Source organism: Podarcis cretensis (genome assembly GCF_951804945.1).
Source record: "Podarcis cretensis genome assembly, chromosome: 14".
NCBI classification, from domain to species: Eukaryota; Metazoa; Chordata; class Lepidosauria; order Squamata; family Lacertidae; genus Podarcis; species Podarcis cretensis.
This window is the reverse complement of record NC_137183.1, coordinates 21,958,756-21,971,273: the sequence shown is the minus strand read 5'-3', so window position 1 is coordinate 21,971,273 and position 12,518 is coordinate 21,958,756. Positions and strand designations below refer to the sequence as shown.

The 12,518-nt window shown below is 46.1% G+C and overlaps 1 protein-coding gene across 1 annotated transcript in view; it reads left to right on the top strand.

The window, feature by feature from the left end:
• Positions 1-12,518, top strand: part of LOC307203455 (F-box/LRR-repeat protein 14-like) — a 234,344-nt gene that overhangs the window by 196,827 nt on the left and 24,999 nt on the right. The gene's annotated exons all lie outside the window — the stretch shown is intronic.

Sequence of the window (12,518 nt, the reverse complement as noted above, 5' to 3'; positions counted from 1 at the left end):
AACAAAGTGCCTCAAGAGCTACCTAGTGCCCACCAGTGTTCTGGATCACCTACAAAATTGGTGTAGATCAGAGCGCTTTAATACAAAGCACAGTGTGAATGCCTATAACAGGCTTGAAAACAACAACCTGTTCGGTGAATAAAATTTGCCTCCATGTGGCCAGCCACAAATAACTAACAAATATATGTGTGGGCAGGTGGGCAAGCTGCCTTGAAGGGTTTGTTGATAAGGCTTGGCTTGGCTCTAAATGAGGATGCTGGAAGGGCAGCCACCCTGCCTGTTGTGAGGCACAATGGGGGCTGAATGGTTCTCCAGGGTGGCAGGAGGTTTTTGTCCCTTGACTTCCGGTTCTTGTTCCATGGTGCCCCACATGACTTCAGAGCATATTTCTTTAATCCTGACCTTGGCCCTAGTACCAGGGTCTGGCAACCCTCAAGCAATTGCTGGGACCTCTGCTGTCCCAGCAGTCTCCACCAGTACTGACACTTGCACATGACACTTGCAAATTCCTACTGTGGGTTGTCTAGCTCTTGTTTAAGCATTTTATATTCCCATTTAATGTCTCACAATACCCCAGAGTTATGCTGTGCTGAAGGAATTGTGGGAAATGTCAAATGGTGGCCTGTAGGTGGCCACCCCAGCTGCCATGGAGGGACCTGCCAATGTAAGGGGACTCTCAAATTTGGATCTGGCCCTGAAAAGTTGTAAGTACACCACAAAAGTGTGTGTTGGGGGGTCCCCAAGCAACAGCTAACAACCTCATTATGTTCACTCACGTTAGTTCCCTTGCCTTTCTTTGCTTTCCCAGCTTGGCCTTTGGGCAGCTGAGCTGCTCTGATCATGTGACTCATCACATGATTATATCTAAGTTCTAGTTCTCCAAACTTGGAGCAAAACTGGATTGAAGCTGGGCTCCTCTTTAGCATATATGCAATTGTTTTGCACTAGCAGCTTGCCTTTTAAATAAAGGGTGGTAGATATTTGTGTTTAGGGCTACTTCCCTCCCCATTACTGTTTTAGGTATACCCCACAATGGCTTTTGTGCGTGCCTAAAAAATGTATGATTGTGAACTTAACACAAGTTTGCAAAAAGAGCTAGTTCACACATGCCTTTTCATCTCCAGCAAAGCATCGCGTGGAGATCTGCACATGTGAACAGGCTGCCATCAACTTCAAAAAGAGATCACACATCACCTCTTAACACAGTGCTTTTTTAAAAAAAAAAACCCAAGTCATGCCACACGTTCAATGGTTCAATCATAAAGTGTACAGAAAGTGATGTTTGTACATGTTGGAGCCAAAACCACACAGACACATTTCTGAAGGCGGCAGTATTAGTTGTGCTGCTCTGTGCAACGCTGTACCCCATGTAATGTGTGAACTGGCCCTTATTTATCTAGTTACGCATTGAAGGAAATACCTGCTGGTATCTCCTGCGTCATCCATTTATGCCGTACATATTTAATTTACACTGAATAACTGTCTGATATATTTTCTCAAAGTGCTTTCCGTAGGAACCTTAACAAGAAAGGCACCTCTGAATCGTCACAGCTGGTTCCCCCCCCCCATAAATTTAGAAGCTACATATTCTACAACCTATATACTAACAGTAACTTAAAACTTATTTTCTATGCTATCTTGTAAATAAGAGTAAATTAAAGCCTCTTTTGGCAATACCGGCTGGATTGAATCTCTTGTGGGAGAACTCGCTTTCCAAAATGTTTCATTCTGAAAAGTGTGGCATCCTTGTAAGCCTATGAGGTAGTTGGCACACATATTGATAACTGGTGACCCAAGTCCTTAAAATCCTGAGAAACTAATATATATATATATATATATTAAACCAAGATTTTCTGAGTGTCTTGATTTTTCTCTTTGGGCTTAAGGGTATGTTTCAACAACCCCCCCCAAAAAATAATAATAATAATAATGTGGTGTGCTCTATAGAGCATGAAACAAAACCAACAGGACATGCAAACATTTCAAGAGTCTCAAAACTTTTCGGGGACAGTGGGCACACCTAGAAATTATAGAAATTTTCATAGATGCAAGGCGCAAAATGGCTGCCATGTGGGTGTAGCATAACACAAAATGACTACTACCTCTGAAAGAGCAGAAAAAGAAATGAATGGTGTGGGGTCTGCTCCCCATTTAGTGGGAGAAAAGGGATTTCCTCACACAGAGAAACTCTTTGCACTTTGTTCAGAACAGAGGGTGGGTATCCAATCCTGGCATCCAGTGAAATGTGTGTTATGTTTAAGGGGGCATTTTTAATGTAAGAAAGGCCAGGCCAGGCCAGTCAGCCCTTCCTGCCATTGTTGGTTTTTGAGGCCAATCAAGGTGAAAGGAGGTGTGCCGGCCCATTAGGACCGTCTCCAAGGCTAACTCTGGAGAAGGTGTGCAGGAGTCGCCAAGAAGCCATTGATCTGTAAAGCTAAGCACTGCGGAAAACTGAAAGCACAAGGCTCAGTTTCCAGAGAACAGTGGGCAAGGTCCTCATAATGTACAATGGTACCTCGGTTTACGAACTTAATCCATTCCAGAAGTCCATTCTTAAACCAAAGCCATTCTTAAACTGAGGCATGCTTTCCCTAATGAGGCCTCCCACCGCTGGTGCCCTTCCACTGTTCGGCTTCTGTTCGTAGACTGAGGTAAAGTTCGCTAACCGGGACACTACAGTGGTACCTCCGGTTAAGAACTTAATTCATTCTGGAGGTCCGTTCTTAAGCTGAAACTGTTCTTAACCTGAGGTACCACTTTAGCTAATGGGGCCTCCCGCTGCTGCTGCGCTGCCACTACACAATTTCTATTCTTATCCTGAAGCAAAGTTCTTAACCTGAGGTACTATTTCTGGGTTAGCGGAGTCTGTAACCTGAAGCGTCTATAACCCGAGGTACCACTGTACTTCCGGTTTTGCGGAGTTCTCATACCGAATAGTTCGTAAACAGGGCTGTTCTTAAACTGAGGTACCACTGTACAAGGAAAGCACAACTTGAGTCTCGAAGAAGGTAAGGGAGCATTCAAAAACATTTGCCTGTCTATGTGCACAGAAAACGGCACGTCTAGCTTAAAGGCAACACGTGGAGATCTGCAATGCATCCATCATCACCATCGTTATATTGAATTATAAGATTATTGTATAATCTTAGAAGGTTGTAGAATCCTAGAAAGGTGTAGCAATGAGGCTGTGACTTTCATGAAGCAGCACTGCACTTCGGAATTTGCCGCTATGCCAGGCGCTAGACCTGCATTAAAATGCAAACATAACTGAATCCCACCCCCCCCCCCCCATCCCTACTCTGGACTGAATGGCCTTACAGAGAGGACCCATTTGAGACTATAACATGTACCACATTGCTTTAAAATGTAGTATCCTGCTGCCTTTGGGACCCCTTCTCTGAACTCCTGCTCTTTTGAAGTCTTTCCCCTGTGGCTGCACAGGCTGCAGGCCTCTGAACCGCAAACATCCCTTTCCCAGCCTGTGAGGGAAGCTGCCAAAGAGAAGTGGAGGTTGCGCACATGGCAGCAGAGTCACATGCATGACTTGTTGGCCATAGGGTGGTGGAATCTGGCATACACACAACAGGCCTTTTTTCAAGCAGCTGGCTGCTGCGGGTGAACAAGCATCCGTTTTTCAGAACAGCGCTGCTCTTTCCAACAAGTCCTTTCCCCCCTGCTCCCTCTAGCAAAGCCAGCCGTTTTACGAGGCCTGCACAACACCTCTCCTTGCTGCGGCCCAGCTGGGTGAATTGTCTGGCTGTGCTGTATTTACGAAACGGCAAAAATCCTCCAGCAGATAAGCCACAAACCAGATGCAATTCGCAGAGCTTCAGAGAGTCTTTGCCTAATAAGGAAGGCACAGTGTGCTCCTGCGGCCTGTCAAGTTCCCGGCCACAAGCTGCGATGTTTGCATCTGCAAACAGAAAAGTGCTCAGGAGGCGTATTGTGACCTGGACCAAGGATCCCAGCTGCTCCTTTGCCCTAAAAGGCTAGAGATGACTGTGATTACTCAGTGCAGTTCAAGTGTGTTCTGTTCTCCTGCTCTTTATATTCAGAACCTCCATCCCATAAAAAATGGAAGTGATTTATAATCATATCTATATATAATAAAAAGACATTAAAAATTAAAATTGGAGAACATCAAACAGCCATTATTGAAAGATACCTTCTTAACTGGCAGCATAAGCTTGGCAGCTTAGAAAAGTTTTCAGCAGGCTTTTAAATGTTGAAACAGAACGTGGCTGCTGAATCTGTTGGCAGAGCATCATTGGGACTTGGCCAAGGCTCCACACCTTCATGAGCCTCACCAATGCAGAAGGCAACCAATAATACTCCTGAAGATGATTTTGATAACTGAGCTGGGGTATAAGAACCTAGGCAGTCCCTAAGGTACCCTGCACTCGAGGTGTTCAAGGCCTTGCAAATTAATACAAAGACCTTGAGCTTGGTTTGGTAGTAAGGTGGGCAGCCTGCACAGATGTTTTAGCAATGGTATCACGTGTTGTTGGCAAGATGCCCCCATCAACAGTCTGGATGTTGCATTCTGCATCATCTGGATGTAGAACACATTGCAGTAATACAGCCTCAATGTTACCAATACATGGACTACAGCGGTCGGTCATGCTAGCGTGGTGCTCTCCAGATGTGGCGGACTTTCATTCCCACCATCCCTGACCCACTGGCCATACTGGCTGGGGATGATGGGAACTGTGGTCCAAAACATCTGGAAGGCACCAGGTTGGCTGTCTTTGGATTACTAGGTAGGCACTTAGTCTCTTCTTCTTGCTAAGAACACACCACTGCCTATGCTCTGCCTGAGCCTATACAAATCAGCGCCACAATATCACACAGTTGCCAGCCAATATCAACATTGGTTTCAATGGAAGAGGAAACCGGCTTTTCGGGGGCCGCAGAGCTGCGTTTTAAAATACAGTCAATAAATAAACACAGCCTAAAAATACATCATCTACACTGTAGTAGACCCAATGGAGGAAGGCAAGTTTGGATTTCTTTAGCAGGCTGAAGGAACCCCCAATGGGCTCTTTGTCTGTGAGATATTTTCACAGCTGATTAGCCCTCCCATATGCCACTGAAAACTGAAGAGGGAGATCCTTGTTCTTAAGCATGCAGGGCAAAGCAAGGAACCGCAGGGAACAATGTTAGCCTATGTTTAAGATTGTAAGAAATTCTCTCTTGGATTGGGCCAAAGGTCCAAGCAGATGAGCATCTTGTGAACAGCCACTGGAGAATACAGTACAGTACCCAGATATCACATCAGTGAATCCTACGCAGAGGGACCCTTGACCCTTGACCCACTTGGCTGATAAAAACTAGGAGGGAGGGGAGAGCTCTCTGGGCCTGGGAAGTGATTAATGCCTCCTCAGGAGATGGCTTTGTCCTTGCTTGCTTAAAGGAGGAAGTGGTCAAAACACTTCTAAATAAACACTCCCTGGTTTCTGAAAATTTAAGTAATTACTGGCCAGTTACCAATCTCCCCTTCTTGGGCAAGGTCCTTGAGCAGGTGATCATGGATCAGATCCAGGCTCTCTTGGTGAAAACCAATTTTCTAGATCCATTTCAATTGAGTTTTAGGCCTGGTTTTGGCACAGAAGCTGCTTTGGTCATCCTGTATGAAGACTTCTGTCAGGAGAGAGATGGGGAAATGTGTCCTTGTTCATTATTCTTGACCTCCCGGTGGCTTTTGACCTTGGTATTGGAGTGGCTGTCCAAGTTGGGGGTGGACGGCACTGTTTCGTGGTGGTTCTGATCTTACTTAGATGGTTGTTCTCAGAGAATGATGCTTGCGAAGTGTCGTTTGGCCCTGTGGGTTCCTCAGGGTTTGATTTCATCCCTCATGCTGCTTAACATCTATCTACATGAAAGCGCCGAGTGGGGTCATCCAGTCTTGGAGGACATTGGCAGCAGTATGCTGACAACACAGAGATCTGCTTCTCCAGAGAGTGGCATTTGTGGAATACTGTGGTTAATGGTTGTAGTTCAACATTTCCAGGGGGCATCAGGTTGCATATGCATTTGGGGTCCCTCCTGGCTGTTCTGCTGACTGGGGCTCTGGATTTCTCCCCTAAAGTCCCATCCTGAAGGCAGTAAAAGTAAAATAAGGACCCCTGGATGGTTAAGTCCAGTCAAAGGCGACTATGGGGTTGTGGTGCTCATCTCGCTTTCAGGCCGAGGGAGCCGGCGTTTGTCCACAGACAGCTGGTCATGTGGCCAGCATGACTAAACCACATCTGACACAACAGAACACCGTGATGGAAACCAGAGTGCACGGAAATGCCATTTAGCTTTCCACTGCACTGGTGTACTTTCAAACCGCTAGGTTGGCAGTAGTGCCCACTGGGACTGGTGGGGTGGAAAGCAATGAGCCCAAAAGCAGGTGGAGCCAAGGAACTTATTATTTGTCCCCATCCTTCTGCTGAGTTTAAGGAGGACCACACTAAGTCCAAAGAGGAGGAAGCAGAAGCAGCCAGCCAGAGCTGCTCTCAGGACTGAGTGCAAGTCAGAAAGCAGGTGGGCTTGGGGGAATCAAGACTAAGGTTGGTGGGGCAGTGCCCCATTTGCCCTAACAGACCACATTCCTACATCCTTGTGCCAAATTGCAGACTGATCAGCAATTTCCTGTTTCCAAGGTCGTTGCTTGGTTTGGTGGCAGGCAAATGGGCACCCACAGAGAACTGGGGAGTGGTGCAACCCTTTGGCCTGCATCACGAACCTTTGCCAGCCAAAGGGCATCTTTTAGATGGGAACCAGAAATTAAGGGTTGCCATGTAGAGGTCTTGTTGCTTCCTCTCTTCTATTTTTATGGTTTGCTGCCAACTTTTGAATTCATGCAGAGAGTTTACGGAAGGAAGTTAACACCCCCAAATGCAGAGTCTATTTTTGGTGCCTTAGAATGAAAACCTAGTGCCTTAAAGCTGCCAAACATTTCCTTTGCATTTTGTCACGAGCTTGTTTCCTCTCCTGGCTTCCTCTTTGCGCCCATCTCAAACAGGAAGAGGGCTCCTTCACTCCTTCCCTCTTTGGAGAAACTATAAACATTTATTCTGGGACAGGAGACTGGACAGTGGAGCCACAGGAAGGTCTGTAGCCGGAGACACAAATTTCCCTTGGCTGCTTCTAGTGTTGTCCATACACAAACAGACACACACACGCGCGCGCGCGCGCGCGCGCGCGCACACACACACACACACACTAAAAGCACATGAACTAACATCTGCAGTAATTTCAAATGCATACTTCTAGCAAACACAGGATCATAGGAAGCTGTCATACTTAGATCATTGAATCATATCGATCAGTATTGTCTACAATGGCAGAGGCTCTCCAAGATTTCAGGCCAGGATCTGTACCAGCCCTGCCTGGAGATACCACAGATTGACCCTGGGACCTTCTGCATGCAAATTTAGAGGTTCTGCCAACGAGCCATAGCCACACTTCCTCAGACCAAAGCGGTGGAATGTTGGAATGTGGGTTACATAAATCGCTACGTATCAGACAATTTAATTGGCAGATTGTGACGCATGTTTGTTAGTGGCATGAACAATACATATTGTTGAAATAGACAATGGGTGACCCACTGTTTTAGGCCCATGGGCAGATCTGTTTTTTTGAGTGGGTGATATGAGCACCGCCTGCTCTGGCCACTTCTCTCCCCTCTATCAGCCCCTCACTCCAAAGAGACAGAAAGAGAGAAAAAGTGCACACTCATGAGCTTCATTTTTTCCAAGCAATCTGGATGCACGTTAGCTGAAATAATCTGAGACTTGGAAAAGCACATAGATGTAAAAGAGCAAGCAAAGGGAAAGAGCACCACTAGGAGAAGGGTTGTAACTCAGTGGCAGAGACTGAACATCCACTTTGCATTCAGACATCAACATCTCCATATAGGACTGAGAGAGACTCTCTGACTAAAACACTAGAGAGCCACAGCAAGTCAGTGTAGACAATACTGTACTGAGCTGGGTGGGCCAGTTGTCCGACTCTAAGGCAGCTTCACCTGTTCCCAACACTCTCCTTCAGCCTTATATACTTTTCTGGGGAGGAAAATGTAAGCTCATCACTACCCCATGACTTAGAGGCTCTGTGGGCACCAGAGGAAGACCTCAAGGGTGCCATGTTGCACCCCTTGAAATAGACAATAAACATACAGTTGCATCTGTCTTCTGCTTTCTTTTTCTTCTGCTTCTGTTCTTTCTGAAGAGCTATAAAAAGTGGGAAAGTTTGGGGCTTTCAGCACTCTGGGGTTTCCTTTTGCAAATTAAATAACATCAAATACAAACTCTACTCAGAAGTAAATCCCATTGAGTTCAATGAGCCTTACTCCCAGGTAAGTAGGCACAGCATCACAGTCCATTTAACTTAGCAGGACTTCTGAGTAGATATGTAGAGGACTGCGCTTATGTGCCACTGAATTCATTGTATTTCTCAGTAAGCATGTTTAGAATCGCCCTGTGGAGATAAATGTGTTTGGGCAATCCCAGCAAATAGCCAAGTGCTTGAACTGACACTATTTAGCCAGCGACAAGAGTCCCTCCAGGTAAGGGCTGGGGAATCTCTGGCCTGCCAGATGTTTTTGAACTCCAATTCCCATCAGCCCTTGCCAACAATGGCAAGGGATGTTGGGCACTGCCATCCTGGAACTGCTGGAGGACCAAAGTTTCCCATCCCTGTTCTAGACTTCTGAATGTTCATCACACCACCGTGTTGTAGTGGTAAATGTATCAGAATAGGATTTGGGTTCAAATACCCACTCAGCCATAAAGTTATCTGCATGAACTTTGGCCCATCACTCTCTCCCTTATGAGGCAGGTCAGGCTACTCAGAGCAAAGTCTTAACCCAGTGCCTAAAATATGTCAGTGTTGGCGCCAAGAGGGCCTAACTTGGAAGTGCTTACCACAGGCAGTGGGGCCACAACCAAAAAGACCCTCTCTCTTGTTCCTACCCTCTGGGTGTCTTTCATGCAGAAAGGCCTCAGATGATGCTAGTAAGGTCTGAATTTAAGGTGGTAGATGTGGAGGAGGGCTCCGAATAAAATGACTGTCCCTTTAAAAATAACTCATTCACTCACATTCCCATCCCCTTTGCCCCAGTGACCTATATTCTTCATTACAGAGCAGCCACCTTGTCCCACCTCAATCATATTCACCATGGGGTGGGCGGTGGGGGGGGGGTCCATAGCAGGCCTTGCCTTCAAGAGGAAATCTCTCCCATTCCACACCTCTTCCTCCCTTCTTCATTAATAAGCCACCTTCCCACACATTCACCATCTCCTAGATGCACCTGATTGAGAGATTCTCCAGCTCCTGCCCACAATTCTACTGGGTTAAAAGTCAGCTTTTCCTCATGTGAATTTGGACCTCAGCTGAGCAAGATGGGTGGCCTTTGCTAGGGGTAAGTAAGAATCAGACTACTTGTATAAATTTTTGAAAAAAACTGACTGGTGCAAGCGGCTTAGAATGTACTAAATGGACTTATGAATCTGCCTATTTGCTTATCTTCCTACTGCTAGTGGAGGCAAATTTGGAACTGGCAATTTGATGGCACACTTTTGACTGTGCAAACATTTGGTGCCAGATTGCTTGTTCATACTGTGTTTTTCTTAAGAGAGGCTTAAAGGGCAGGCAGAAGGGAGGGACAGGCTGAAATTGCTCACTGGGGACTGGGGAGTTAGCTGGCAGTTGCCCCCTCCTAGGTTAAGTCTTGCAGGTGTTTTGAGTCCTCCTTGCTGAAAATCTAGAATTGAATCGAGATAAATGGAGAAGTGTTACAGGCTGGACTGCCCTATTCTCCATGGTAGAATGGATTGTAATGTCTTAGGCTGCAGGTGGAGGGGTTCAAACTTTTAATGCTGCTCTGTGTTTGAAACACAAGCATGTGTTTCGCACACACACACAAAACTCCATGCAGTTAGAAAACTAACATATCTAGCAGACACTAGGCTAGCACCTTAGGTGCTAGATTTTTATTTTTACTTGTAGGGAAGACTGAAAATCTCCTCTCTGCAGCCTCAGCTAGCACAGTCTAATTCAGAGCAGGTGGGATTGCCTTTTTTGCTGCAAAGGTAGGCGAGGTTTTCACCAACAGAAGGTATGAGCGCATTGGTATACTGAGTAATGAAATGTAAGCCCCTTCCTTTGGGCGAGTGGTACATCTGTCTCTGATGGTATTCGGAAAGGCAGGCAATAAAATCTACGTTCTCAGGCACTTGAGGCCTCCAATTTGCTGAGGCCTTGGTCTGGTCATGGTCTAGATGGGAGACTTCTTGGGAGCCACATGCATGTTGCCTTGGGTTCCATCATGGAAGAAAAGTGGTCTATAAACTTAACAAAGGGAGTCAGCCCTACTCTTGGGAAGAGTGGGGCTGCCCACTTCAAGCTGCAAATGTTGAGATGCCATTAAAGTCAACACACTGTAAGTGATTTGGTACACATTTTTTTGCTCTCATTTGGATATTCTGCCCTGTGCAATTAGTGGCCGTGTGTCCTACTTTAGAGGACATGCCTCTGTTTGAAGTTGTATTCCAATAGAAGGGTTGTCTAGTCCAAGTCTAATTAAAAGATAAAGAACTATATGGTGGGAGAGCTTGCAGTTGCCTATCAACAGTTAGCATCTAGACAACAAACTGAGTGAGGAGGCACACAGGAGACCTGGTCAGTCTTGTTTCCCACTCAGGCGAGATGCATCAAATTTCTTTTTAAATCATAGTAATTAACTCTAAGGGACGCGGGTAGTGCTGTGGGTTAAACCACAGAGCCTAGGACTTGCCGATCAGAAGGTCGGCAGTTCGAATCCCCGCGATGGGGTGAGCTCCTGTTGCTTGGTCCCTGCTCCTGCCAACCTAGCAGTTCGAAAGCATGTCAAAGTGCAAGTAGATAAATAGGTACCGCTCTGGCAGGAAGGTAAACGGCGTTTTCATGTGCTGCTCTGGTTCGCCAGAAGTGGCTTAGTCATGCTGGCCACATGACCCAGAAGCTGTACACCGGTTCCCTCGGCCAATAAAGCGAGATGAGCACTGCAACCCGAGTCGTCCACGGCTGGACCTAATGGTCAGGGGTCCCTTTACCTTTACCTTTAATTCTAAATGTGCACCTGGACACAGAATATGAAAATTTGTGCCATCTTTCATTCTCTTTGGTGCTGAATGTACTTTTTTATTCTTTGGGCATCTTAGCAGCAATATTCTTTAGGTCATGCATCTCTGACTGCTATGCATTTACTGCTGCCTTTGCAGATTGTTGGGGGTCTGGAAAGCTGTGCTTTGTGTGGCCAGGCAATTGCAGAATCTGCTGTGCATATATTCGCTTTGCCACCTCCCCAGAATTGTGGCAGGATTCTTGACATCTATATTTGGGTGATGGATTAGCATGTGCGTGGTGATGAGGCCCGTTAATGATGGGAAAGTACCACCAGATGGCGCAAGTTCACAGATTGTGAGTTTAGCCAGTTTTCAAGCCTCCAGCTGCAGACTTCCTTAGACTGGCAGTTCTTTTGCCTGTGGACCGGATTTCCTGGCTGTTTCTGAAGCCTCCTTCATCTCTTGTTAGAGTGGTAAAAGTGATGGCTGTTCATAGGAGGCAATGTAGAAACCCATAACTATATTTCTATAGTGACTACTAGCAGTACTGTGTTGTCCCCACCAAACTAAAAGGAAACACAGATTCATAAACTCCTGAGCACAGGGTCACCACATACAGTTTTTTCCTCAACTATTCTGCAGCCTACCTTCAGGCAACCTGAATGCAGCTCATGGACCACTATTTGAGAATCTTTGCCCTAGAGCAGATGTGGGAAACCTCTGGCCCTCCAGATGTTGCTGATCTACAAATTCCCATCTGCCCTAGCAAGAATGGCTGATGGATGGAACTTGTCGTTCGGCAACCTCTGGAGAGCCAGAAGTTCTTCACACCTGCTCTACGGCACTGGTCTTCAGCTGGTGGATTGGGACCAGTTGCGGCCTGATCCAAGGTGGATCACAACAGGAGCAGTATTACCATGTAAATATGTGATAAAAGATTGAGCAGTGCCCCCCCCCCGTGCATGTATGGGTTAAATGTGGGTCTTGGGTCTGAAAAAGTTGAAGATACCATACCTGCTCAAGAAGATGTGTCAGCATTTTGTGTGTCTTGCCAATACTTAATCTGGGTGCTAGGAGTAGAGATGGGGAGGCCTGAAAATAACTGGGGGAAATGGGAAAAACCCACTTTCCCCCTGTTTTTTTCCTAAGCAGTTTTTTCTTGAAAATTTGAAAAAAAAAAGTTTGATATAGTTTGAATATTCCACATACTTTCCCCCCAATTTTTCTGGAGAAAAACCTGGTCCCCCCCCCCCCCACTTTTTCTGGTTTTTTTCCAGGCCTTCCCATCTCTAGCAAGGAGTCAATACTGTTAGGTTTTTGTATCAGTTACACTTGCTAAACAAAAGTATTCATTTATTTTAGGCAATGAAATTCATGGCCACTGGGGGGAGATGTGCTGTTACTCTTACTGCTGAAGAAGCACGA